The 26,610-nt window shown below is 38.2% G+C and overlaps 1 long non-coding RNA gene and 1 pseudogene across 1 annotated transcript in view; one reads left to right on the top strand and one right to left on the bottom strand.

The window, feature by feature from the left end:
- The window catches only part of LOC140852783 (uncharacterized), a 28,443-nt gene extending 11,632 nt beyond the window's left edge, over window positions 1-16,811 (bottom strand). Inside the window, exon 1 of the long non-coding RNA XR_012135696.1 lies at window positions 15,387-16,811. This is a non-coding gene — a long non-coding RNA (uncharacterized lncRNA). The remainder of the gene's footprint in view (window positions 1-15,386) is intronic.
- A 2,153-nt stretch (window positions 16,812-18,964) lies between these two features.
- On the top strand, window positions 18,965-26,077 carry LOC140852813 (3-hydroxy-3-methylglutaryl-coenzyme A reductase-like; annotated as a pseudogene).
- Window positions 26,078-26,610: the final 533 nt, after the last annotated feature.

Genomic DNA, 26,610 nt, shown 5'->3' with positions numbered 1-26,610 from the left:
GACTTCAGCACCAAGAGGACTCCGCCCGGACTCCCACGGGAGCCGGACTCCGCACACGACTCCAATCTCAAGGGGAACTCCGCCCGGACCCCCATGGGAACCGGGCTCCATCATCAGCTCCGACCGCTGCTGAACTCCAATCGACGGATCTGCGCTCCCAAGCAGGCCACGATAACGGTCACAGCACTGCTCCACTCCCTATGACGGATCCCGTGCAGCTCCATCACTCCCTGACAGGCCACAGTAACGGTCATAGTACTGCTCCACTTCCTATGACGGATCCCGCGCAGCTCCATTACTCCCTGGCAGGCCATAATAACGGCCACGATCCTGCTCCACTTCCTGCGATGGATACAACGCGATTCTCCCATCCGCTGACAAGTCACGACAACAGACGCCGCTCCACTCCCTGCAGCAGACTCCACGTGGCGCGCTGCAGTGAGGGCCACGGGTCTACTCCACTACTCCTCGCAGCAAATTCCTCTTGACGGTGGGCAGCCCACTACGAGACGGTTAGGAACGTCACTATCAGTCTGTTGAGCCCACCGCCTATATAAGGGGGATCTCAGATATGTTATTCTATAAGCTCTCACTTTTCATCTCAAAACTCTGCTAAATTCTTCGTTCGAGCACTCCATTCTTGTTGAGGCAGAGAACTGACTTGAGCATCGGAGGGTCTTGTCGGAGCAACTCCACCTCCGATTTAGACTTCCTTTGCAGGTCCCGGTGGCGACCGCGACTCCCTCGACTCCAGCTTCTCCGACGCAAGCAAATTTTTGCACCAACAGGATTGGCGCTAGAGGAAGGGTCTTGTGTCTTCGCAGTACCCTTGTTCTTAAAGAAGCGCTCAACGGAGCCGCCTCCGATCGTCTCCTCCGGCACCCACTCCTTGTCTCCCCCTCGGGATCCTTACTCGATGCCTCCCTGCAAGGCATCCACGCGACGGTCCACGGCCTCCGCAGCCAGATCTCAGGCTCCGGCCTCCCCTCCTGTTTCTCAACCTCCTCCTCCTCCTCCTCCGGCGGTGATGGTCGGCGCGGAGCAGTTTGACCTACTGGCACAGCAGGTCAAAGGCCTCACAGAAGCCTTGCAGGCTATGCAGCAGCAGCAGCCACAGGCATCAGCATGCTTGGAAAGGGTGTCCCCGGAACACCAGGATCCTATGACAGGGCATGCCACTTGGGCCAACCGCCCCATCCTTTTTGGGAAAGCGAACCCGAGGGTGGAGAGCCCTCAATCGGACCACGATTCCACCCCTGGAAGATCCCTACCCCCATTCTGCCAGAGGACCCTTGAGACTCGAAGCCAAGAGGACTTCCTGGATCGGAGGCTTCAGGAGATGAACCGGCGGATCGAAGAACTCCGCCATGCACCCCCCGCTTATGGTGAGGATATTTGTACTGACCCTCCCTTCTCTCAAATGATCATGCAGGAATCGATCCCGCCAAACTTCAAGCTTCCCCAGTTCGAGAGCTACGACGGGACTTCAGACCCGGTTGATCATCTGGAGGCCTTCCGGACAATGATGCTGCTTCACGGTGCTCCTGATGCCATCCTATACCGGGCCTTCCCGTCCACCTTGAAGGGAGCGGCGAGGAACTGGTACTCGACTTTGAAACCGGGTACCATCTTTTCCTTCGATCAAATGAGCCACCAATTTGTGGCCCATTTCGTCAGCAGCCGGTGGCCCCGGAAGGGTTCGGAGTCTCTCATCAACATCAAGCAGAGGGAAGGGGAGTCCATCCGGGCCTACATCAACCATTTCAACATCGCGGTGCTGGAGGTCCGGAACCTGGACCAATCAGTCGCGATGGCCGCCCTGAAGGGTGGCCTTCAGAAGAACGACCTTTTGTTCTCCCTGGAGAAGAAGTACCCCAGAGATTTTGCCGATCTGCTAGCTCGGGCCGAAGGATACGCCCGAGCGGAAGAAGCCTTCAAAATGAAGGATGAAGAGACAGTGAGGGAACGGCAAGCGGAAAACTCGAGTAAGCCCGCAATTGAAAAAAGGCCAAGGGAAGCCCGGCCGCGTTCTCAATCTCCTCCTGGGCACAGGCGCGCCCATACTCCACCCCGGGTGCGCAGGCAAAGAAGTCTGGATCGTGGGGTTCGGCGGGGTTCCCCACCAGGGAGATTCCGCAACTACGCCCCCCTCAACGCCTTGAAGGCCCAGGTACTGATGGAGGTCAAGGAGCAGCTCCCTAGGCCGGAGAGGATGCGCACACACCTCGGGAAGTGCAACCCCAATAAGTTCTGCCTTTACTACCGTGACCACGGCCATGACACAGAGGAATACATCCAGCTCCGGGACGAGATCGAGGAGCTCATTCGGCAAGGTCGACTCGACAGGTTCATCCGACGCAGGCCTGAGGGTAGAGGAGATCGACCAAGGGCCCTTCCGCAGCCTGAACCACCAAGAAGGGAGGAGCAACCCGGGGACCGACCTCCCATCGGGACCATCGACTCCATCACCGGAGGGCCTCAAGGAGGAGCAGGCCTCCCGCAACCATGGAACTCAAAAAATCTGTAAATGTATCACTTACGATTTCACCTTGAATCTAAATTTCTTTCTACTTAACGATTTGTCATTGTTGCTCCTAGATTGATTTTGATGATTACAAAGCAGATTGAAGGGATACAATCAATTGAAAAAGTCCTTATGCTCTTCAAAGGCAAAATCGTAATTTCACTAAAATCCTGATTTGATAGTATCATTTGGTAGAACAAATGATTTGAAATCTATTGGTGAAAATTTCATTGTGTTTGGACTAATATTTTTGAAGTTATGAAGGTTTGAAGTGCATGAGTCGACTCATGAGTCAACTCATGGCACTATGAGCTGAATGGCACGAAAAAATTCCCATGGCACGCTGGATTTTTGGCTTGGCACGACCTGTGAGTCGACTCATGAGTCGACCCACAAGGCATGAGTCGACTCATGAGTCGACCTCTGCTGATTTGAGCCGAAAAATCCAGAAATCAGATCTTCTGGTCTGTTGCAACAGAAGTCGACTCATGAGTCGACTCCTGAAGTATGAGTCGACTCATGAGTCGACCCCTGCAACGGGAAATGTCAGCAACGGCTATTTTTTTGCCCGTTTTAATTGCCATTTATGCTTCCTAAAAATCCTCTAACGGCTCTTTATCTGCCTAAATTATTTTCTCTTACTTCTAATGCTACAAAATGCTTTAAATGATGAAAGAAATTGCAGATTAAATAGCGGATCAAACGTGAAATCAAATGTGAAGAGAAAAGAGAAGAGAAAAGAGAAGAGAAAAGAGAAGAGAAAAGAGAAGAAAAAGAGAAGAACAGAAGAGAGGATCCAAAATTTGCAAGAAAAAGCCTGAGATCAACGAAATATCCATAGAGAAAAAGAGAGAGGATCCACAATATACCAGAGAGATTGTGAAAGAGAAAAGGAAGATCTTTCAAGGAGAGAATTCTTCACGCCTATCGTTTCAACCTTGATCTAGAGATCGTTCAAAGCTTTCAAGAGATCTTCAATCAACAATCAACCTCTTCTCAAGCGTTCAACCGTTCATTCATCTTGAGAAAATCTGAAAAAGGGGTTCTTCATTTGAGTAAAGTTTTTATTGTTATATTTGCTCATTTAAGGAGCTATTTTTGTATTCATCTGTGCTCTAAATATTCTTACTCTTCGTGAGTTTTTGCTCTTGTTTTTGGAGGATTTCCAAAACAAGGAAAGGTTGATCCGAACCTGAAATCGGAGTGTTTTGGGTTGGCTTGTACCCGGGAAACAAGTGTTCTAGCTTGGGATAGCTAGGGTCGGAGTTTTCGACGTCCTGTATTCTAGCTTGGGATAGCTAGTGTCGGAGTTTCCGACGTTTTGTATTCGGGTTGAATACAAAGGATAGTGGATTAAAATTCCCAAGTGGGATCTTGGGGAGTGGACGTAGGTGCAAGGTTAGCACCGAACCACTATAAATCCTTGTGTTTGTGGTGTGCTTTATCGCTTTATCTTATTTCTTTATTATATCCTTGCAATACTGCTTTAGTTAATTAATATTGATTTAAAGCCATTGTTTTGTTCTTCATAAGTCATTTGTTGGGCTTAAAATTTTTAGAAACCCAATTCACCCCCCCTCTTGGGTTGCATAGCTGGGCAACAAGTGGTATCAGAGCCAGTGCTCTAGCCCTTCTTTGATCTAACAATCAAAGAGCCAAAGATCTATGGCAACCCATATTGGAACTTCTCTAGCTGAGGGGCAATCAACAAACCGACCTCCACTTTTCAATGGGTCTAATTACACCTATTGGAAAGCTCGGATGAAGATTTTCATACAAGCACTCGACTATGATATGTGGAGTATCATAGTGAATGGTCCTCACACACCCACCAAGATTATAGATGGTGAGGAGTCAACCAAACCCGAGAAAGAATGGGATGAGGTTGACAAGAAATTGGCACAATTAAATGCCAAAGCTATGAATGTTCTTTATTGTGCACTAGATGCTAGTGAATTTAATCGCATTTCTACTTGTGCATCTGCTAAAGAAATATGGAATAGGTTAGAAGTCACCCATGAGGGAACAAATCAAGTAAAAGAGTCTAAAATAAACATGCTTGTACATAAATATGAATTGTTCAAAATAGAGCATGATGAGTCCATAACTGCTATGTTTACTCGTTTTACTGATATAATCAATGGTTTAAAGAGTCTTGGCAAATCTTATACTAACAGTGAACTTGTAAGGAAGATTCTCAGGTCACTGCCAAGAACTTGGGAAGCCAAGGTGACTGCCATCCAAGAAGCAAAGGACTTGAACACTCTACCTCTAGAAGAGCTTCTTGGATCCTTGATGACTCATGAACTTAGCATGATGCAACATCAAGAGGATGAAATCAAAAAGAAAAGAACCATTGCCCTCAAATCCACAACTTCACCTGATTATGAAACAGATGACTCTGAAGATGAAGATCAGGATGAAGAGATGGCTCTCATCACCCGAAAATTCAAGGAGTTTCTAAGAAAAAGGAAACAGGGGATGAGAAAGAAATTCACAAAAGGGGATCAAAGCATAGAAAAGGAGAAAGATCAAACCCTTATATGCTACGAGTGCAAGAAGCCAGGACATTTCAGATCCGAATGTCCTCAATTGAAGAAAGGTCCAAAGAAATTCAAAAAGAAGGCAATGATGGCGACCTGGAGTGCGAGTGATGACTCAAGCTCCGACGAGGAAACCTCAACCGAACAAGCCAATCTGTGCCTGATGGCACATAAAAATGAGGTAACTTCTGAATCCACTAGTGAATTTACTTTTGAAGAATTGCATGAAGCTTTCTATGATTCAATTGATGAATTAAAGAAACTAGGGAAGAAAAACAAAGAGCTGAAATTAGAAAATCAGTCCTTAGTGAAACAAGCTGAAATTCTTTCAATTGAAAAATTCACATTGATTCAAGAAAATCAAAACTTTAAGGATGAAATTAACAAGCTGAAATCTATAGTAGATAAGTTCACCTTAAGTTCAAACAAGCTAAATATGATCCTTGATAATCAGAAAGCTATATATGATAAGGCTGGACTTGGTTATAAACCCCTGAAGAAACAAAAATTTTTGAAGGATATTTATGCAAATTATTCAAGCAAAAAGCCTACAAATATTACTTGTTTTAAATGTGGAAGAATAGGACATAAATCATACACATGTCTTATTAACAAATATGCAAACACAAAGAAAATATGGGTTCCAAAAGGAACCATTCTGACTAACCTGAAAGGACCCAAGAAAGCTTGGGTACCTAAGACAGAAACTTGATCTGTGCTTGCAGGTGTGTCTAGCATCCCAAGAAGGAAACAGGAAATGGTATCTTGACAGCGGATGCTCGAGACACATGACTGGTGATGAATCACAATTCATCACGCTTGATGCTAAGGATGGAGGGATGGTCACCTTTGGAGATAATGGCAAAGGAAAGATCATCGGGATAGGTAACATTGGTATCACTCCCTCCAAATACATTGAGAATGTTTTACTAGTTAAAGGTTTAAAGCATAACTTACTTAGCATCAGTCAATTTTGTGATAAAGAAAACAAAGTCATTTTTGAATCTTCATAATTAAATCAAATCCTTTTAAATCAAAAAATTAGCATGTTCTAAAATTAGAATGATTAAAAATTTACATCAAACTGATATAAGGTTGTCCTGATATAGGGTTTACCCCCTATACTGTAAAGGTTGTCCTAGTTTGATGTGAATCAATTTTTGAAAAGATATTTTTAAAATATTTTAATTATTTTTTAGATATATATTTGATATGTGTAAATTTAGTTTTAGATCTGAAATTTGATGTATATGTGATGCATTTTTATTTAGATCTGAAACTACATATATTTGATATATGAATCATCTATTTGCATTGTGACTAGTCCTATCAACGATGGCATTAAATTTATAGGACATAGGCATGGCAATATTTATATGAAAGACTTGAATGATTTAACTAAATTAGATAATTTTTAAAGAAAACCCCCTATGAACTTTGGAAAGAAAGAAAATCAAATATTGCCTATTTTCATGTTTTTGGTTGCCGATGTTTTGTATTAAATAATGGAAAAGAAAAACTTGATAAATTTGATGCAAAATCAGATGAAGCAATCCTTCTAGGTTACTCCTCCACTAGTAAAGCATTTAGAGTGTTCAACAAAAGAACCTTAGTAGTTGAGGAGTCCATACATGTTGTCTTTGATGAATCTAACGATCTTCCTTCAAGGAAGAATGAGGGTGTTGATGATGCAGATCCACTAATAGAAGGTATGAAGGAGATCACTCTAAAAGATTCAGCAACTCCAGAAGACAAGGATCAAGAAGATGAACAAAATAAGAAAGGTGAAGAAATTCAAGAACAACCTCAAGGTACAAATGACTTACCCAAGGAATGGAGGTATGTTCACAACCACCCTAAGGAATTAATTATCGGTGATCCTATGCATGGGGTAAAAACACGTTCTTCACTTAGAGATGTACTTAATCATTGTGCTTTTGTATCTCAACTTGAACCTAAAACTTTGGAAGAAGCTGAAAATGATCATAACTGGATTAATGCTATGCAAGAAGAACTCAGTCAATTTGAAAGAAATAATGTTTGGACCTTAGTGAAAAGACCTAAAGATTATTCAATAATTGGCACAAAATGGGTCTTTAGAAACAAATTAGATGAGCATGGAAATGTAATTAGAAATAAAGCAAGACTGGTTGCTAAGGGATATAATCAAGAAGAAGGAATTGATTTTGATGAAACCTTTGCACCTGTTGCTAGATTAGAAGCCATTAGACTTCTACTTGCCTATGCTTGCTTTATGAAATTCAAACTATTTCAAATGGATGTTAAAAGTGCATTTTTAAATGGATATATTTTTGAAGAAGTATATGTAGAACAACCCCCTGGATTTGAAAATCATGCTTTTCCCAATCATGTCTTTAGATTAAATAAAGCTTTATATGGTCTAAAACAAGCACCTAGAGCATGGTATGAAAGGCTAAGCAAATTTCTACTAAATAATGGTTTCTCAAGAGGCAATGTGGATACAACTCTATTTATTAAAAGAAACCAAAATGATATGCTAATTATACAAATTTATGTTGATGACATAATTTTTGGGTCTACTAATGAATCCCTTTGTCAAGACTTTGCTAAGCTTATGCAGGGAGAGTTCGAGATGAGCATGATGGGAGAACTCACTTTCTTTCTCGGACTCCAAATCAAACAATCAAAAGAGGGAATCTCCATCACCCAAAGCAAGTACACCAAGGAACTACTCAAAAGATTTGGAATGGAGAACTGCAAACCAATTGGCACACCAATGAGTCCCTCATGTAAGCTTGACAAGGATGATGAAGGTAAAAGCGTAGACTTAAAATACTATAGAGGTATGATTGGCTCATTATTATATTTAACTGCAAGTAGGCCTGATATCATGTTTAGTGTTTGCTTATGTGCAAGATATCAATCTAATCCTAAGGAATCTCATTTGAATGCTGTTAAAAGAATCCTTAGATACTTAAATGGTATACAAACTATAGGGTTATGGTACTCTAAGGACTCACAAATTAATTTGTTAGGATATTCTGATGCTGATTTTGCTGGATGTAAATTAGATAGAAAAAGTACAAGTGGAACTTGCCAATTTCTTGGAGTTAACCTAATCTCATGGTTTAGCAAGAAACAAAATTCGGTGGCACTGTCTACGGCTGAGGCCGAATACATTGCAGCCGGAAGTTGTTGTGCTCAAATCCTGTGGATTAAGCAACAACTCGAAGATTTTGGAATCAAACTTAATGAAACACCAATAAAATGTGATAATACAAGTGCTATAAATCTATCTAAAAATCCAATACAACATTCAAGATCTAAACATATTGAAATAAGACATCATTTTATAAGAGAACATGTTCAAAACAAAAATATAATTCTTGAATATGTTTGCACTGAAAATCAATTAGCTGATATCTTTACAAAGGCCCTTAGTGAGGAAAGATTCTGTGAAATTAGGAGAAATCTAAGAATTCTAGATCCATTTGTCTGAAATTTCTCAATTTCCAAAGAATAGATGTCAAAAACTCTTAGAGCTCAATTTTCAACATCTATCCTGGTTCCAAAAGCTCAGTTTATCACTCTAAAAACTTATCATTGAGCAAAATTCTTTCTCCCAAAATTTTGAATTTTTCTGGAATTTATTTGCATTTTTCTGATTTTCTGAACTTCATGAGTCGACCCCCATGAGTCGACTCAATGGCAAACTTGTAAATCCCACCAACTTCCATCGGGTTCATTATTTTAAAACGGAAAACCTTGTTTATGAGACGACTCATCTTCTCGTCGTCTTCCTTCCGAAAGCCGTCCCTCCAAACTTCTGTTTTGCTCCAAATCCAAGGATCAATTCTGAGGCAATTCTCCCTCCTCCTCTCCACCAAAAATCGCCTCCTTGAAAAGGATTTTTCTGTGCTTTCTCGCAGTGTTAGGCGCGGGTGGAACGTGCCCTAGAACTTCACCGTTCATTCAAAATCCACTTCTTTTCTCCACCAAAATTCTTCTTTACTCTTTTGTGATCCCTCCTCCACTGAATTCAAGTCTTCTTGTCTGCTACCTTATTGGATATGGCTCCAAAGATGAAACTTCCCCAAAGAAGGAAATCAATCCGAGAGCCTGAGAAATTGTCCGAAAGAAAAGGCATGCTCAGTCTTCCACTGTTCCCAATCCAGTTTCAGTACCTGCTCAAGGTCCCTCTCAACCCTCCATAAGCCCAGTGTAAATCTTCTTTCTGATAGAAAAGTAGAAACCGGAAAAATATAGATTTTCGGTTCTTTGAGAAAGAAGGCTTTACTTTTGCTACCAAGATCAAAAATCAAGGATGGGAACTTTATTGCTCTCTTAAGGAAGTCACCTATGTTGATCTAGTCAGAGAGTTCTACCAGAACCTAAATTATGGAAACGGGTCTGTGACTTCAACTGTAAAGGAGATTGACATCTGTTTGGATTCTAGGATATTGGGAGAGATACTTCAGTTGCCTAGTGAAGGATACTCATATATGGAACTCCCAATTAAAGAAGAAGGGATCAGAATTATCTTAGGAGAAGATTTTTCAGGAAGTTTAAACAATTGGAAGCAAAGCTACTGTCCATTGAGATGAGGGTCCTGCATCAGATTGTGACAAAACTATTCTTTCCTAGGAGTGGTAGACATGACTTACTATCTGGCAGAGATGTATGTGTCATGTTTCATATCATCACTCAGACCCCCCTAAACCTCCCTACACTTATGATAGAGGCCATGAGAGAAACTTTGAACAGATCCAAGGCACACTTGCCTTATGGTATGGCCCTTACTAGAGTTTTTAGGAGGTTTGGAGTTAGCTGTGAGGGGGAGACACCTACCAAGCTCTCACATGTGGACACTTTCAACCAACACAGCCTACACCGAATGGGAATTACAAAGACTGTTGGTGGTTGGATCAAGGGCTCTGAAGAAAGAGCTGAGGAGAGAGCTGAGGAAAGAGCTGAAGACAGAACTGAAGGCAGAGTAGAAGAAGAAGGTCCATCTTCTCCTGTACATGATTTCAGGGCAGCTTCACCAGATACCCAGTTCATTCATGATACTGAGGCTGGCCCTTCTGAGTTTACTAGGATGCCCACACCAGTGTATCAGCCAGAGAGCAGAGCACCTCATCAGAGTTCAGACTGGCTGATGATCAGATCGAGCATATATCTCAGCGTGTGGCTTCTTTGTTGTCTAGCCAGTGGAGTAGTACTTCTTTTGCACCTGGAGCTACTTCTTCTGATCAGACCATTACTCCCCACATCTCCACTATATTTCAGATGATTTCAGATCAGTCCGTCAGGATACAGCAGCTTGAGGATACAGTCTGGAGACTTACTGGCAGAGTTCTTGACTTGCAGGGGCAAGTCCTTGCATTGGCCCATCCCCAGCCACAGGAGTCTACCATTGAGGTCACAGACCTCACTGCAGAGGCTGGCAGGCTCAGAGGAGCACTAGAAGGTGGATATGAGCTACTGAGGAAAGAGATCAGAGGATCGAGTGAGCATGCTACCACCCAGTTCACTGCTCTACTTCAATCTATTTCCAGAGCACTGAACGTACTTGATTCTATTAGACTCCATGTATCAGCCCTAGCATCTCAGCTTCTCAGCCACCCAGTTCATCTCGTTCTCCTACTCGTGGCAGAGGCAGACGGGGTAGAGGACGCACTTCTGATCCATCATCTCCTCACCTATATCTGATGACTCTGATCATTGACTTATCTAGATCTTAGGAGTTAGTATCTTGTTCTAGATCTATACCTTGGGGCATGTATTGACATTTAGCTGGTTGAATTTATGTATTGAAACAATTATGATATTAATGGAATCATCTTTTACCTATATTTCTACCTCTTTGTAATGATTATATTTTGGTTATATTTCAATCTCCGATACATCTGTTGAAATATTATCTTCTCCTTATTGTTGTTTGCTATTGATAATTGCTATATTAAGGGGAGCAAACATCTGTGAAAACTCTAAAGAGGAAGAAATTAAAGAATATTTTCAGAAAAGGAAAAGAAAGAGTTAACTATGTTTGATGATGTCAAAAAGGGGGAGAAATTAAAATTAAACAAAAATTGAAATTAGACAAAAAGCAAAACCCTAAATTATGAGAAAAAGGGGAGAAATTAAATTAAAACAAATATTGAAGAAATTAAACAAATATTGGAGAAATTAGACAAAAACAAGGATTGAAAGATTAAACAAAACTTTGAGAAATTTTGGTATCGAAATTTGGTATCAGACAGAGAAATTTGGTATCAGACAGAACTTTAATCCATCAAAAGCAAAATCATGAGTACAATGCAAATAAGTATTTTTTTATATATATGCTCTGATATTCAAACTTGCTTTTGAAATTTTACTCACCTTGAGACATCAATAAGAAATTTGTTTTACTCTGATTCATCCTACAATTTCTTTCAACTTGATCTGATACATGATAACATTTGATCCGATACAGTGTGAAGGTTTCTCTAAAATATTATAACATTTGCTCGGATACTGTATGAAATTTTCTCTGATACATTAAAAATTTTCTTGCTCTGATACATTATAAAATCTTTTCTGATATCATTGTAAAAATTATTTTTGCTCTGATACATAGAAAAAGTTATTTATCTTCTCTTGCTCTGAAATATCTTGAACTCAAAATGATCTAATACCCTTTTCAAATCTTTAAGAAAATGGACAAACTATTTTTGCATTTATATTACATGCCAAAAGAATCATACTCTTTTCAAGCATATACACCCATAATGGATTCTTTTGAAATTAATGCATTAACATAAATATTTTTGTTCATATGTTTTGTCATCATCAAAAAGGGGGAGATTGTTGCTCCTAGATTGATTTTGATGATTACAAAGCAGATTGAAGGGATACAAACAATTGAAAAAGTCCTTATGCTCTTCAAGGGCAAAATCGTAATTTCACTAAAATCCTGATTTGATAGTACCATTGGTAGAACAAATGATTTGAAATCTATTGGTGAAAATTTCATTGTGTTTGGACTATATTTTTGAAGTTATGAAGGTTTGAAGTGCATGAGTCGACTCATGAGTCAACTCATGGCACTATGAGCTGAATGGCACGAAAAAAATTCCCATGGCACGCTGGATTTTTGGCTTGGCACGACCTGTGAGTCGACTCATGAGTCGACCCACAAGGCATGAGTCGACTCATGAGTCGACCTCTGCTGATTTGAGCCGAAAAATCCAGAAATCAGATCTTCTGGTCTGTTGCAACAGAAGTCGACTCATGAGTCGACTCCTGAAGCATGAGTCGACTCATGAGTCGACCCCTGCGACGGGAAATGTCAGCAACGGCTATTTTTTTGCCCGTTTTAATTGCCATTTATGCTTCCTAAAAATCCTCTAACGGCTCTTTATCTGCCTAAATTGTTTTCTCTTGCTTCTAATGCTACAAAATGCTTTAAATGATGAAAGAAATTGCAGATTAAATAGCGGATCAAACGTGAAATCAAATGAGAAGAGAAAAGAGAGAAAAAAGAGAAGAACAGAAGAGAGGATCCGAAATTTGCAAGAAAAAGCCTGAGATCAACGAAATATCCATAGAGAAAAGAGAGAGGATCCACAATATACCAGAGAGATTGTGAAAGAGAAAAGGAAGATCTTTCAAGGAGAGAATTCTTCACGCCTATCGTTTCAACCTTGATCTAGAGATCGTTCAAAGCTTTCAAGAGATCTTCAATCAACAATCAACCTCTTCTCAAGCGTTCAACCGTTCATTCATCTTGAGAAAATCTGAAAAAGGGGTTCTTCATTTGAGTAAAGTTTTTATTGTTATATTTGCTCATTTAAGGAGCTGTTTTTGTATTCATCTGTGCTCTAAATATTCTTACTCTTGTGAGTTTTTGCTCTTGTTTTTGGAGGATTTCCAAAACAAGGAAAGGTTGATCCGAACCTGAAATCGGAGTGTTTTGGGTTGGCTTGTACCCGGGAAACAAGTGATCTAGCTTGGGATAGCTAGGGTCGGAGTTTCCGACGTCTGTATTCTAGCTTGGGATAGCTAGTGTCGGAGTTTCCGACGTTTTGTATTCGGGTTGAATACAAAGGATAGTGGATTAAAATTCCCAAGTGGGATCTTGGGGAGTGGACGTAGGTGCAAGGTTAGCACCGAACCACTATAAATCCTTGTGTTTGTGGTGTGCTTTATCGCTTTATCTTATTTCTTTATTATATCCTTGCAATACTGCTTTAGTTAATTAATATTGATTTAAAGCCATTGTTTTGTTCTTCATAAGTTATCTATTGGGCTTAAAATTTTTAGAAACCCAATTCACCCCCCCTCTTGGGTTGCATAGCTTCCTGGGTTCTTTCAAATGTCCCTCAACCTTGGTTTTCAGAAACCAAACTAACAAGAATGACATGCAGGTCCACCACAGAAAAGAATTGATTATTTATATTTGGTTGTAGAAAACACACACACACAAACATACATACATACATAAAGAATTCTGCCATGTTATAAGAACATGCCTAAGATTGTGGTGGAGGTGGAAAAATTGCCATGTATGGATGAAGGATCCATTCTCTACTACTTAACACAGGCGCATTTTTCAGATGGTTCAAAGCCATGCAGAATTTTCAGGTGGTTTAATGTTTTACACGCATGACATAAAATGTTTCTTTTGTAGCTTAAACTAACATATAATAAAATTATCCAAAAAAATGATGGCTACAAAAATTTATTTTTAAAAAAAATAAAATAAAAAAAAATAAAGAGATGTTTAATTCATAATTAAAATTAAAATAGATTGAAATAGAAATCAGAATAATCATATCCTCCAAAATATTTGATTCATTATCAAAATCGAAATCAAAATCAAAATCAAAATTTGAATCAATTAAAATTAAATTTTAAAATAATTAAAATTTAAAATTTAAAAAAAAATAATTAAATAATTAAAATAAAACCCTTCCATCCCTACGTCCACTTCGGACCCTAATTCTTCCCGTAGCATCGCTAAAGAAAAGCTGGCGTTTTTGCATTAAAATTAAAAAATAAAAATAAAAAGATAAAAAAAAGAGAGGAAAACTGGCGTTTGAGTTGGATTTCGGATGAGGTTAACATCCTTGTCAACGAGTGACCCACATGTCTGTCCTATTTTCAGTCGTCATGCACGTCGGCTTTACCCGAAAACGGTAAAACCGTACATGTCAGGCGGCACCAGACCAGATCTGCACGCTAGATGCCATTTACACAAGAATCGGGTCTATTGGGTAATCTGTCCTTCACCAAGAAAAATTTGAAAAAGAGTGGGTCATGTGTCCCATCTGCAGGACCTTTCACTCGAGACAAAGTCTTCTTCTGCTCACCCATAATTGGAGGAATCTTTCCCATAGTGGAGGCTATGATGGACAAGATGCATCATTATATAACACATATATTGAACGAAATAATTTTTTCCATTCTTACAGGTCACACTTGAATTATTTCGAAACATCAAGCTTAGTCAAAAGACTATAATACAGTTTATTAATTTATTTATAACGGAGAATTTAGAGATGGTCCTCAGCCGAACCAAATCTGAAATTGGAACACTACACACAGAGAAGATTGATTTATCCAGCTTTTGCTTACCTACATTGAGGTTTGCTATTTTGGCTCTGCTTAAAAACCTAACAGGAGGGTGACACAACTCATCCATGGATACACATCCCAATATCCAACATGAATGAAAGTAATTTGGTTCACCAAAATCTGGATATATTCCTGGTGCTTGTGATGCATGTTATGTTGGCTATAGAGTAAGATCCCAAAATCCCACTGCTAAAAGCCTCATGTTGACAATAATATATCTCCTTGGTTAAGATTTTAATTATTGCTAAAATAGCAACCCTGGTATTACGTAGACAAAATTTTTCATCATGTGAAAGGTCACCCGGGTCGTTAAGTAAGCTGAGTAAATGGTAAATAAAAAAATAAAGAAAAAAAAGATCAGAGAGAGATGGATTTAACGAGCAAAGATAAGAGTATATATATCACAATATTATAATTTGTGTTACAAATCCTATCTAAAAACTTAAGCTAGTAGGTTGTTAAGTAAGCTAGGTACGTGACACTATCAAAAAAAAAAAAAATATATATATATATATATATATAGAGAGAGAGAGAGAGAGAGAGAGAGAGAAAAGAAAGATGAGAGGTAGAGATATATTTAATGTATAAATAGAAAATAAGTATAAAAGCATCATAAAAATTTTTGCCATATCTGAGATTATTACTATTTGTTCAACAATTTGCTGCCACTATGAAAAAATATAAATATATTAAAAAGAAGATAGAACGAAGCAAACCTAATAATGGTTGCTCAATATATCGTCTTGGAGCTGGAAGGCTTCAGAAGAGAGTAGATGTACTGCTGGTTGGAGGTTAGAAGGGGAGCTGCAATTTATAGAAAAGATCTAGCCATCCTATTTCTCTATTTGTGCCACGTGGTGCACAGAACAATCCCCCTTCGATCCAATTATTGTCTACGTGGTCCTACACGCAGCTAATGATAACTACTAATTCTTATAATAACATATTACTATGTACGTGTCAACAGATCATCAACTTCTTTTATAACATCGATGTGCAACCACAACAAAGAAGTTTTTTATTTCGACGTATGAAAAATTAGGGAGGAGACGTCTCATAAACCATGTCAAATTCCACGATGGATAACACGCCACGTTATCTTTTGTATTTCATCGATTTTCGGTTGCTCTTTATCCACTGTGCCTATGCTCCGAAATTTGACCTGGTCTACTTTGGACCTCGTCCATGCGTAATCTCTCGGGTGAACCATGGGTGGGTTTGCGGGGGCACAGAAGGAGGAGAAATTATCGTCGGACGGCCCCCATCCATCCCATCAAACACATATTTTGATGCATACTTATAAAAAATAAATGATTGTGATTGACTATACATATGCGAGGTACTGTATCACGAACCTATCATTGAATTAGTTTCAGTGCAGAGATATACCAAACAAGTTATAATGCAAGCGTAGAGTCCATTCATGACAACAGGTGAGTAACTAATTGATGGGCCTAGCTAAGACATGGATTTTACTGGGACGCTTCAAAAATTTTTTTAACTATTTTATTATTAATTTTTTAAACCATCCATTTTAAGATGGATAATATTGATCTATTTATTACTAAACAGTTTCAGACGATGACATACATGATTGGTGCGATAAATAGTTCAAATTTTAGATACAATTTTAAAATCAAAAAAATTGATGGGCCTCATCTTGCTCTTCCCTCCCTCATCCTTCCTCCTTCCCGATAAAGTATCGTCCTTTCCTGCCAAGGATTGGCATGTGGCGGTGGGGAGGCAAGTGATGGCGAAGAAGGAGGAGGAAGAGGGGCGGTATGTGGCTTCGATAAAATAAACGATAAAGGAGGAAGGGGCAGCAGGGCCCGAGTGGCAAAAGGAAAAAGGATGTCAGGAAACGAGCAGCGAAGAGGCGAGCAATAGCGGTGGAGGGGCGAGTGGCGAGAACAATTGATAGAGAGATAGAAGGAAAAGGAGAAGGAGGGGCCGAGTGACTGTGGTGGTGAGACGAGCGACAGTGAGGAGAGCAACCGTGGTGGAAAGGTGAGCAACAAGTCCGATTGACGGAGAGATGGGTAGAGAAGGAGAAAAGGCCAAAAGAGATGGCTTCGGCAATGGGCGTGAGCAGTAGATAGATGAATAGAGAAGGATGAGGGGTGGTGTGCAAAGAGGGGAGGGAGATAAATGATGAAGAGGAGAGGTTAAAATGTAATAAAATATTATTTTTAAAAAATATATAAAATAATGATAATATAATGTTTTAAATATTTTTTATAATAAAATATTATTTAAAAAAATTGTAGCAAACGTCATACAGAAAGTTGATGTGATTAAGACCTTATAGATTAAAAATATATAAATAAATTAAATTTTGATCACACAAAATCTTTCTCCACCAAACCTTGACCCCACAAAGTTAGGACAGGTGAATTTAGAAAAACATAAAAAAGGCATTCAACACCGCCAATGCCGCAAAATAAATTTACAAACAAAGGATCGTGTACTTCTTACCTTGTGGATAAGAGATCAAGAGTTCGGCTCGAGCTCAAGCATGAGAGTTGGGCCTCATTTGAATCTAATTTGTTTCGACTTGCATTCTCCAACCTCATCCTGTTTAGCTCCCTAACTGATAGCTTGAGGAAGCATTCCACAATGCAATCGTGCAGATAAAAGGCATGTTAGAGGATGATCAAGATTGACCACCAAACTTCTTATAAATAGCCATTCTCTAGCTATATATTGCTAAGTCATACAATAAGATATTAATCCTCTATTTGGTATGGAAGATAGATTGAAGGAAGAATGAACAAAAAAAAAAAATAGATGAGAGAGAGAATAGATAAATCTTCCATCCATCCTCCTATTTGTTTGGTAAAACATAGAAAGATAGATGAGAATGATTTTCTCTTCTATTTAGTATTGAAGAAATGAAAGAGATGATGGATGATAAATTTACTAAACTATCTTTTGATAAAAAAGTATTATCATTATCCATTTATAACACTGATTTATACTATTGTTAATTGAAATATTTGATAATAAAAAATTATTATTTATGGTTAATCAGAAGGATTTGAAGTGCAAATCAACAGTCTAGATAGATTGCAAGCTGGGATTAGAATTATCTCCATTTCTAATTATTATATTTTTAAAATTATTATTTATATTTTAATTTTTATGGACACAATTTAAAAATAAAAAGATCCTATTTCATCAACACGAAAATGCTCAAAGGATATTCTTTATATATATATATATATATATATATATATATATATATATATATATATATATATATATGTAGTTCTAAGAACTAAACACAAAATAAAAAAAATAAAAACTTCTTCCCTTGTTTTTTGTTTTGGGTCTACAGAACCAATGCACTACCTTCCCCCATAAAAAATAAAAAATAAAAGAAAATCTTCTTTCATTGCTTTTGTTTTGGGTCTATAGGAACCAACACGCTGCCTTTTTCAAGAGAATTAAAAAAAATAAATTATAAAAATTTTTCTAAGATTAGGTCGAAACTATACTTAATCTCAGTAGTTTGAAAAATCTGCACTTATGCCCTTAAGGAGGAGTTTGGTGCATTACATAGATAATGTTGCTATGGTAATATGATTGCAGAGGGAATGTGATTATTTGATAAAGCTAAAAGAAATCTTATATTGCAATATTTGGTATATGCAGTAATATTATTGTAAAATTAAAAAAAATTCTATATTGCAGTATTTTATATACAATTTAGATTACATGGAATATAAGCTAATTTTTTCAAAGTATCCCCATTCTTGCTTATTGATTATTATCTATTTTCTAGAGGAACAACTTAATTTCAGGATCAATCATTTTTTTATGATATTATCCATTATATTTTTTTCTATTTTCACCATCTGGGACTATCCATAATTTATTTTGATTTATTTTGATAGAGGTATTTTGATCCTGAAATTATCTTGTTGTAAGATTGCAGAATTGCAAGATTTTATGTAATCACATAGCCACCTTCTCTTAAACAATCAGATTATCTCTTTTTAAGATAATACTGCATTACATGTAATACAGCATTACTTGTGAAAGTGATGAAATAAATAGTATAATCTGATTATCTGTTGCAAAATTATATATAATTTTGTCATGATTACATACTACTAAATACCCCCTTAATATTTACTTTAATCATATAGTTTAGTCCCGACCGTTAGACAGCCCATTAAGCCAAAATGAAACTGAAGTGCGATGTAATAAAATTTTTTTAAATAACCAAAATGCCCTTCATCAAAGGTTGAATAAGATAAAAACTCTCCTCCCCTCCCCTCCTTCTCCCCTCTAGTCTTCCCTACCTCCATCATTCTCTTGCTCCGGTGCCTTTGGCACTCCTTGCTCCCTCCTCTCCTGTCCTACGATGGACCTATGCTGGAGGCTGCCTCCGAAGCCGCCTCGCCCCTCGCCAGTGGTGGGGAAGCCCGCCACCCCTCCCCCTGCCTCCCCTACCCCTATCGGCGGTGCTACTATCCAGGCATCCAATGCACTGCCCCTCCCCATCCACTATACCAACCTACTCTTCTCTGCCCTCTTCATGATCTCCATCTACTTTTTCATGTGCTGATGGCATGAGAAGATCTGCTCCACTGTGCTCTATGTCCTCACCCTCTCTGAGCTCTCGACCATCGTCGGTCTCGTCGCCTCCATTATCTACCTCATCTCCTTCTTTGGCATCACCTACGTTCAGTCTTTCATCTCCTCCCATGATGACGACAACGACGACTTTCTGCTCGATGCCCCCACCACAGCCACCCATTGCTCCCTCCTCCCTACGGCGATGCCTCAGAGAAAATGCCGGTCCTTTCTAATGACGATGATGAGGAGATCGTCCGTGCCATGATCACCGCTAAGGTGTCATCCTACTCTCTGGAATCGAAGCTCAAGGACTGCCAGAGGGCCACCAGGATCGATCGGAAGGCATTGAGGCGAACCACTGGAAGGGCCATGGATGTCACGCCCCGAACCCAACACCCGGGTCGGATACGTGATGGCCGCACACTCCTTAGAGCAAGCCCTAAAGAATATGCAAGGCCAAATTAAATCATTACAAGCTTATCAACCATAATATTTAATTTCAACAGTAATTCATAAAACTTGCATAATAACAATTAACATTCCTTCAATTCTCTGATCAGATACTATGACACTCTATTTATCCTTCTGCTCACCCGTAAATCCAAGCCATAGCCAATCTAAGTCATCCTGCAACTCTGAGAAGAAAAACAAAGATGAAGGGATGTGAGCTTTACAGCCCAGTAAGAATTCCCATATCACACTGATATAGTAATATAGTATGAAAATAAGGATAAGCAATAAAATATAAAATCTCATGTTCAATGTCCAGAATAATGCAAACATTCATAAATTTTCTGTCTTGTCAAAATAGATGCATCATCATATGTTAACCGGTGAAACACTTTTGTTCAACAATTGTTTCATATCTTATCTTTCATTTCTCCTTTCATAATCATATGATTTTAACATTTTCTTTCTGGCTCTGGACTATCCAAGTCTATACCTCAGTCATCATCCGGATCGAATCCACTTTAAAAAGTCTTTCAAGACTGTCCCAGGATGAGCTCCTGGCCGACTGTCCCACGTACCAAAGCCCGTGAGAGGCTGTCCCAGGCAAAAGCTCCTGGCGGGCTGTCCCAGGCATGAGCTCCTGGCCGGCTGATCCACCTGTAAGCCAGTGGGGGCTGTTCCAGGCATAAGCTCCTGGCGGGCTGTCCCAGGCATAAGCTCCTGGCCGGCTGTTCCACATGACAAGGCTAGTCCATACCATATATCTCTTTCTTTTCATTAAATCATTATGTGTTGATTTCATCAAATCAATTCTGACTTGCATTATGATCAATTCAGATATGTCATATCCATATAATCATGCCATCAATCTCTGATACATATATATTAACATCACATACTCATGCTCAAAATCAAATAACAGTATCTCAGATATAATAATTTCATCAATCTCAAATCTGACGATACAAAACCAACGATGCAAGACCAACAGTAAAGTAGCATATATATAATAGTGATCATGTACAGGGATTATTACCTTTACCGATGACTGATCCAAGCATAGAAATCAATGTTCTTCTTTTATTTATGAATTTCTTTAACAAAATATTCCACTCGATATCATATGCAGATAATCATCTCTTCATAACCCTGATCAAATATAAAAATCATATATAGAGAAAATTATCGATAATCGATCCTAATAACACAGATCGAGGATCTCTCTTAGAATTAATCAAAATTAAGATTTGTCTATGTATCAGGATCCTCCACTGATCCATAAGACTTCTAGAGAGAGAAAATCCATGAAGAGAGAGAAAATTTTAGAGAGAGAAAGTGGAGAGAGAATCTTCGTATCTTTTCGATGAGGCAATCATGGTCGAGACCATCAGAGGTCCTATCAGGATGACTCAATATGAATCAAGTGTTATAATTTTGAATAGAATCAGACTGGAATCAGATCTACCGCACGAATTTCGGAGCAATCTCAAATCATCTTATTTTCATCCTCAAGTTTATTCTAGGGTTCATGATGCAATCAGAGAGGAAGAAAAGATCCTAAAGAGACAAAATCCGTAAAGAGAGAGAAAAGTCTAGAGAGAGAATCTAGAGAGAGAAAATATAGAGAGAGAAGGTAGAGAGAGGAGAGAGAAAAGAGAGAGAAAGAAGAGAGAAAGGATAGAGAGGAAAATTCTCTCCTTCTTCTTCTTTTTTATTTTATTTTATTTTATTTTTATTTTTTATTTTATTTTTATTTTTTCTTTTTCTTTTCTTTTTCTTTTTCCTTTTTCTTTTCTTTTTCTTTTCTTCTTCTTCTTCCTTTCTTCTTTTCTTCCCGCGGCCTCCCTTGGCTGAAACAGGGGATTTCTTGTTCATGGATTTCCGGCGAAGACGGTGGCCGACGGCGAAGCTTTGGGCCAGGGGAGAAAGGGAAGAGGGAGAGGAAGAAGGGGAGGGGCTTACCTCGAGCTCCGGCAGCCGAGAAGAACTCCGGCAATCTTTTTCTTTTCCATCTAAGAACCCGCGGATCCTTTTGAAAAAAAATCCCTCAATCTCTCAAAATCCCGTGATAAAAACCTAAAGGAAGGGGAAAGGGGATTTTATAGAGGAGGAATCCGGTTTTTACTCGGATTCCCCACTCCTTTTCACGGTGGGAAGAAGACTCTCAACGGGAGTCTTCTTCCTCCCGATTCCTGTTTTTTTTTTTTTTTTTTTTTTTTTTTTTTTTTTTTTTCTGGGTCGTTACAATGGACGAGCTTCCTCTCGACGGATTCGATAACGCATCGATCCTGGGGCAGTGTTGTGAGATGCAGGTTGGATATGTTCAGTTGCCGGTAGAAGTTGTCGACCCATTGCTACTCGACGAGAGGGAGTACTTCTTGCCCGTAGCCACCACCGAAGGGTGCCTAATGGCTAGCACCAACCGAGAATGCAAAGCCATTATAGAGTCTGGAGGGGGGTTGAGCTTGGTGCTGAAGGATGCGATGACGAAGGTGCCGGTCATGAGATTTGTGACTACCAGAAGGACCGCCGAGCACATGTTCTTCTTAGAGAATCCTGACAATTTCGAAATGCTTGCCATTGTGTTCAATAGGTATTGGTGTTTTCTTTCTCCCTTCTTTTTATTTTCTTTTTATTTTCTCTTTCCTCTTCTTGTTGGAGGCTAAAGATCTAACCTCGTCCCTTATTTTTCCCTACTTTTGTCTGAGTGTTTTGTGTTGGTTGAAATGGTTATGTTGCTGATATTATATTCCAAATTTTCTTCTTTTTAATGACAAAAATTAAATTTTATTTTTTTTACTAAGTTATAATGAAGGATAATTTGGCCATTCTAGATTTCTAAAATGGTTTAACTAACGACATCACATTTCAAGAATATAAGTGCAGATTTTGAAAAATATTGAGTGTAATTGTAATAAACGTAAACTTCAGAGAGATTTTTATAATTTATCTTTGAAAAAAACTTCTCCTATTGTTTTTGTTTTAGGTCCACAAGAACAGTCAACCATCATGATGTTTTTTTGTTGCAGTCCATAGAAATCCAACACAATGGAAAAAAAAATTAATATCATCGATCAGAAGGTATAAGGCCATCTATGATATTTTTTTATATTTTCATTTTCCATCAACAATCACCATATAGATAAATAATAAAAAATAATATTAGCTCAGAAAAGAAAAGAAAAAATAAAATCTATTCACAATAGAAGGCTTCATATCTAAATTGAAATTAAAAAATATATATATATCTATAGACAATACCAAAATATTGAGGAAAAAAGAAACAGCAAAGAAGAGATGAAAAAGAAGATGTGAGACAGGACTATTAAAAAATATTTAAGATTTAGTTAAAACATTTACAAAGAATAATTTTATCATTATGACAGTTTATTCCTCACAAATCATATCCATCCTCTGTGCATCCTTCCAAATCGGAAAGATGCAGATTTGTAGGTCTGGGTGGATGGATAATCCATCTTTTTTTATCCATCTTCTCTAAAATTTTTTGAACCAAACTATGGACAGAAACCATCCATCCTTTCAATTCTATCCATTCTCTCTCTCATAACCCCAACCAAATACAAGGTAAGTCCAAATTATTGATCATTATTATTTGATTCAACCACTTGAGTATACCTAATGTCCAAGAACCTCATCCAACAAAATCGAAAGGCGTCGTTTTTTTATTATTTTAGTTCTATATAAATACTCAAGATGTTTTTAGTATATAATCGATGTGAGACACATACCTATATAGACTCTCATATACTCTCCTTGTTTATCTTTTAATGTCCTTACTAAGAAGCTAGGGGTCAAGATCCAGTCACAAATAATCAACCCATGGCCAGGTACCAAAAGAGCTCATTTTATAGTACCTCTACTTGACATGAGCCATGACTAAATTTGCTCCAATACTATTTATAGCAACCTAAGACTTCATACAAAAAGTTAGCTAAAAGATATTATCGTATCCAAGATATCTCTGGGATACAATCGGTATGGAATATAGATTCCCTTATGGATCCTCACATATCCTCAATCAGATTGACCGGCTGACTTATTTGGGTTTTAACTTGGATAGATTGTCTGGCATAGGTTAGATTAGTTGTACTCAGTTGGATCCATGCAATCCATTTGGGCCGAATTGAGTCAGCTGTTGTTCAATCCACAAACATTGGACAAGGCCCATGTGGTCCAAGACATGGTCTGACCAAAAGCGATGCTGCTATCAAAGGCTCTACGACCGTCCCCTGAGCAATGCCCGTGGATATTGACCAAATTTCAGCAACAAAGATTTTTTTTTTTTTTTTAAATTTGTCTTAAGAATGAATGCTGCCAAAACAAATACTTCTTTTGTTAACGAAAAAAAAGGGCCTACTCTGATTTACGTTACCAACCATAACAGAGGAAGAAACCTCAGTCCTTGATATCTTGTTTTCATTATTTGTCCATTTCTTTTGTTAAATTCATAGATGTGTAGCCCATCAACCTTTTTACTTAAGAAAATGAAGCTGTGGTGGCATTTTGTTGTTGTCTTTTTTTTTTTTTTAGTACAGAGGCCGATAAATTTTTCTGTCTGATGATGCTCCTGTTTTTGATGTTTGTACATGTGTAGATCCTTATTGTATCATTCCATAGCTAATGAAATGGCATTGATGGTTCCCATCACTGTTTCTACAGAAAAAGAAAAAAAAGAATTGTATTTTTCTTAATTTTGGAACATTCCAAAATTGATGTCAATCTCAGAACCAAATGGATTTTTTTTTTTTCATTTTTTTATATTGATAACCAGATTGTGGCTCTGATACAACATCAAAGGAGAATGTTTTTGAACAAATTCATGATATCATCCTTGGGATTTTTTTTAAATGAAAAGGTAACTCATGTTTTTGAACAAATTTATGATGGAACTGATTTTTCATTTCCCAGCTACCCTTTAGAACAGGATCCTTCGATCAAGTACTTTGAAGGTAGAATGGTCTCACCCTTCGTTTGATTTTGGATAAAGATGAGCCATTTGTCGTAGGTTTTTTTTTTTTTTTTTTTAATGACCTCCCTAAGTGAAGAGGAATGCCAACCATCTAACTAAGCTAAGATTGGACGGCATTCATCATGACATATTAGTGGAAAAGGGAACATAAGGTGAGTATCATGTAAGTTCCTATTTATCGAGGTTCTTTATCCATCCAACATTCTACTTGTCCATAGGGATTAGCATAACTCATTAGGCTTTAACGTGTTAAGGAGTCCAATTTTCAATAAAATTAGTAGAGAACCATAGACCGATGGTCACTCGGGCCACACTATTACCAACAATTGTGATAGGCAAACTAATAACTTGTCATCATATGAACACTTGGGTTGAAAATAAGTTTCATTTATTTTTATAGCTCAAATCAGACATTGCATATATATAATTTTTTTTAATTTATTTCTGTAGTAGAAATCCACAATGGTCAGTGTTGCAGTCAAGAGAGGTATTGTCCGCTTTAGCTTCTAGTATTATGATACAGAGCCTCATGATTTTGTTCCTTAAAAAGCACCTCACATAGAAAAAAAGATCCCATCTTATATAAACTAGAGTCTCTCTTGACTCAGAACAAATATGGGACTAATGATATCCTCTCATTTACACTTCAACATAGCTCCCAGTCAAGAGAGACTCTGGACAAGATTGCAGGAGGTGCCTCACAGTCCGCCGGATGGGTTAGTTTCCACTCTCACGTACGTTAGGTATTGTCCGCTCCGGCCTCTAGCACCATGACATAGGGCTTTACGATTTTGTTCTTTAAAAGACACCTCACGTGAAAGAAAATATCTTATCCCATATAAATAAGAATCTTTCTTGTCTCATAATCAATATAGGACCAATAATACCCTCCTATCTACACCATAACAATCAGTATTCATTAAAATTCATTGTTGGTTTTGCATTCTCTTCCCTTGTAAAGTGTAAAAGCCAAGCCACACATAACTCCTTTGTCCTGCTAGCTGCATTGGCTTAAAGTCCCAAATACCACATTTTCTTCTCTTTTTCTTCTCCGCTTTTTTCACTTTACAGTGAATCACTGCATGTAGAAACAAAGTTTGTATGCATCTAAATGTTTTTGCTTTTTGCTTGGTAATAATAATTCTCAGAAATGTGAGGATAGAAATGACCAAAAGTAAATGTGGCACCCGAAAAAGCACAAGTGCTGCAAATCCCTTTCATATCCCCTTATCCCTCAAGATACCTAAACACTAGCATGATAATAGAAAGAATTAGTTATTTTATGGCTATATTATATTCGCAATAGCTAGGAACAGGAGTGTTTGCAGTGTGATTCCTCTGGACCATATAACCTACTGCGACACAAAGATGAAGCTGAACTGAGATTTGTGATTGGTTGTTTTGAAATTATTTGAGACAGGTGCTGTCACGCCCCAATCCCGGGACATAACACGGTCATGCTACCGAAGGATGGACCCACGAGAATACGAAGCCAAAATTTATCTTCTTAAATATAATAACAGGTGTATCTCAAATAAATGTAATAATAAAGTTCAATTCAATTATTTAATTAAACCAAAACTGGTTCAGAGCATCTAAAATCAGAGATAAAATAATTCAAGTCTTAAAATTTATAATGACTACAATCCAAAAATCTAAACTGAATTCCTAGAGTAAAATTTCTAAACTTGCTTTGCTGATCTCCAAGCCTGGATTCTCTTTCCTTCAATCCTAGCCTTATTTCTCTGTACATGAAAGAGAAAACAAAAAGAATATGAGCTACACTAGCTCAGTAAGTAGACTTCCGCTTCCTTATCGGATCAAGCATAAGTTTTCTATGATAATGCATTCTTTAGCAAATAATAATTATTATAAAAATAAATATTTCATAGAGCATATAATAAAACAAGTTATAA

Source organism: Elaeis guineensis, chromosome 12 (assembly GCF_000442705.2).
Source record: "Elaeis guineensis isolate ETL-2024a chromosome 12, EG11, whole genome shotgun sequence".
NCBI lineage: Eukaryota > Viridiplantae > Streptophyta > Magnoliopsida > Arecales > Arecaceae > Elaeis > Elaeis guineensis.
This window is presented reverse-complemented; position numbering and strand designations above follow the sequence as displayed.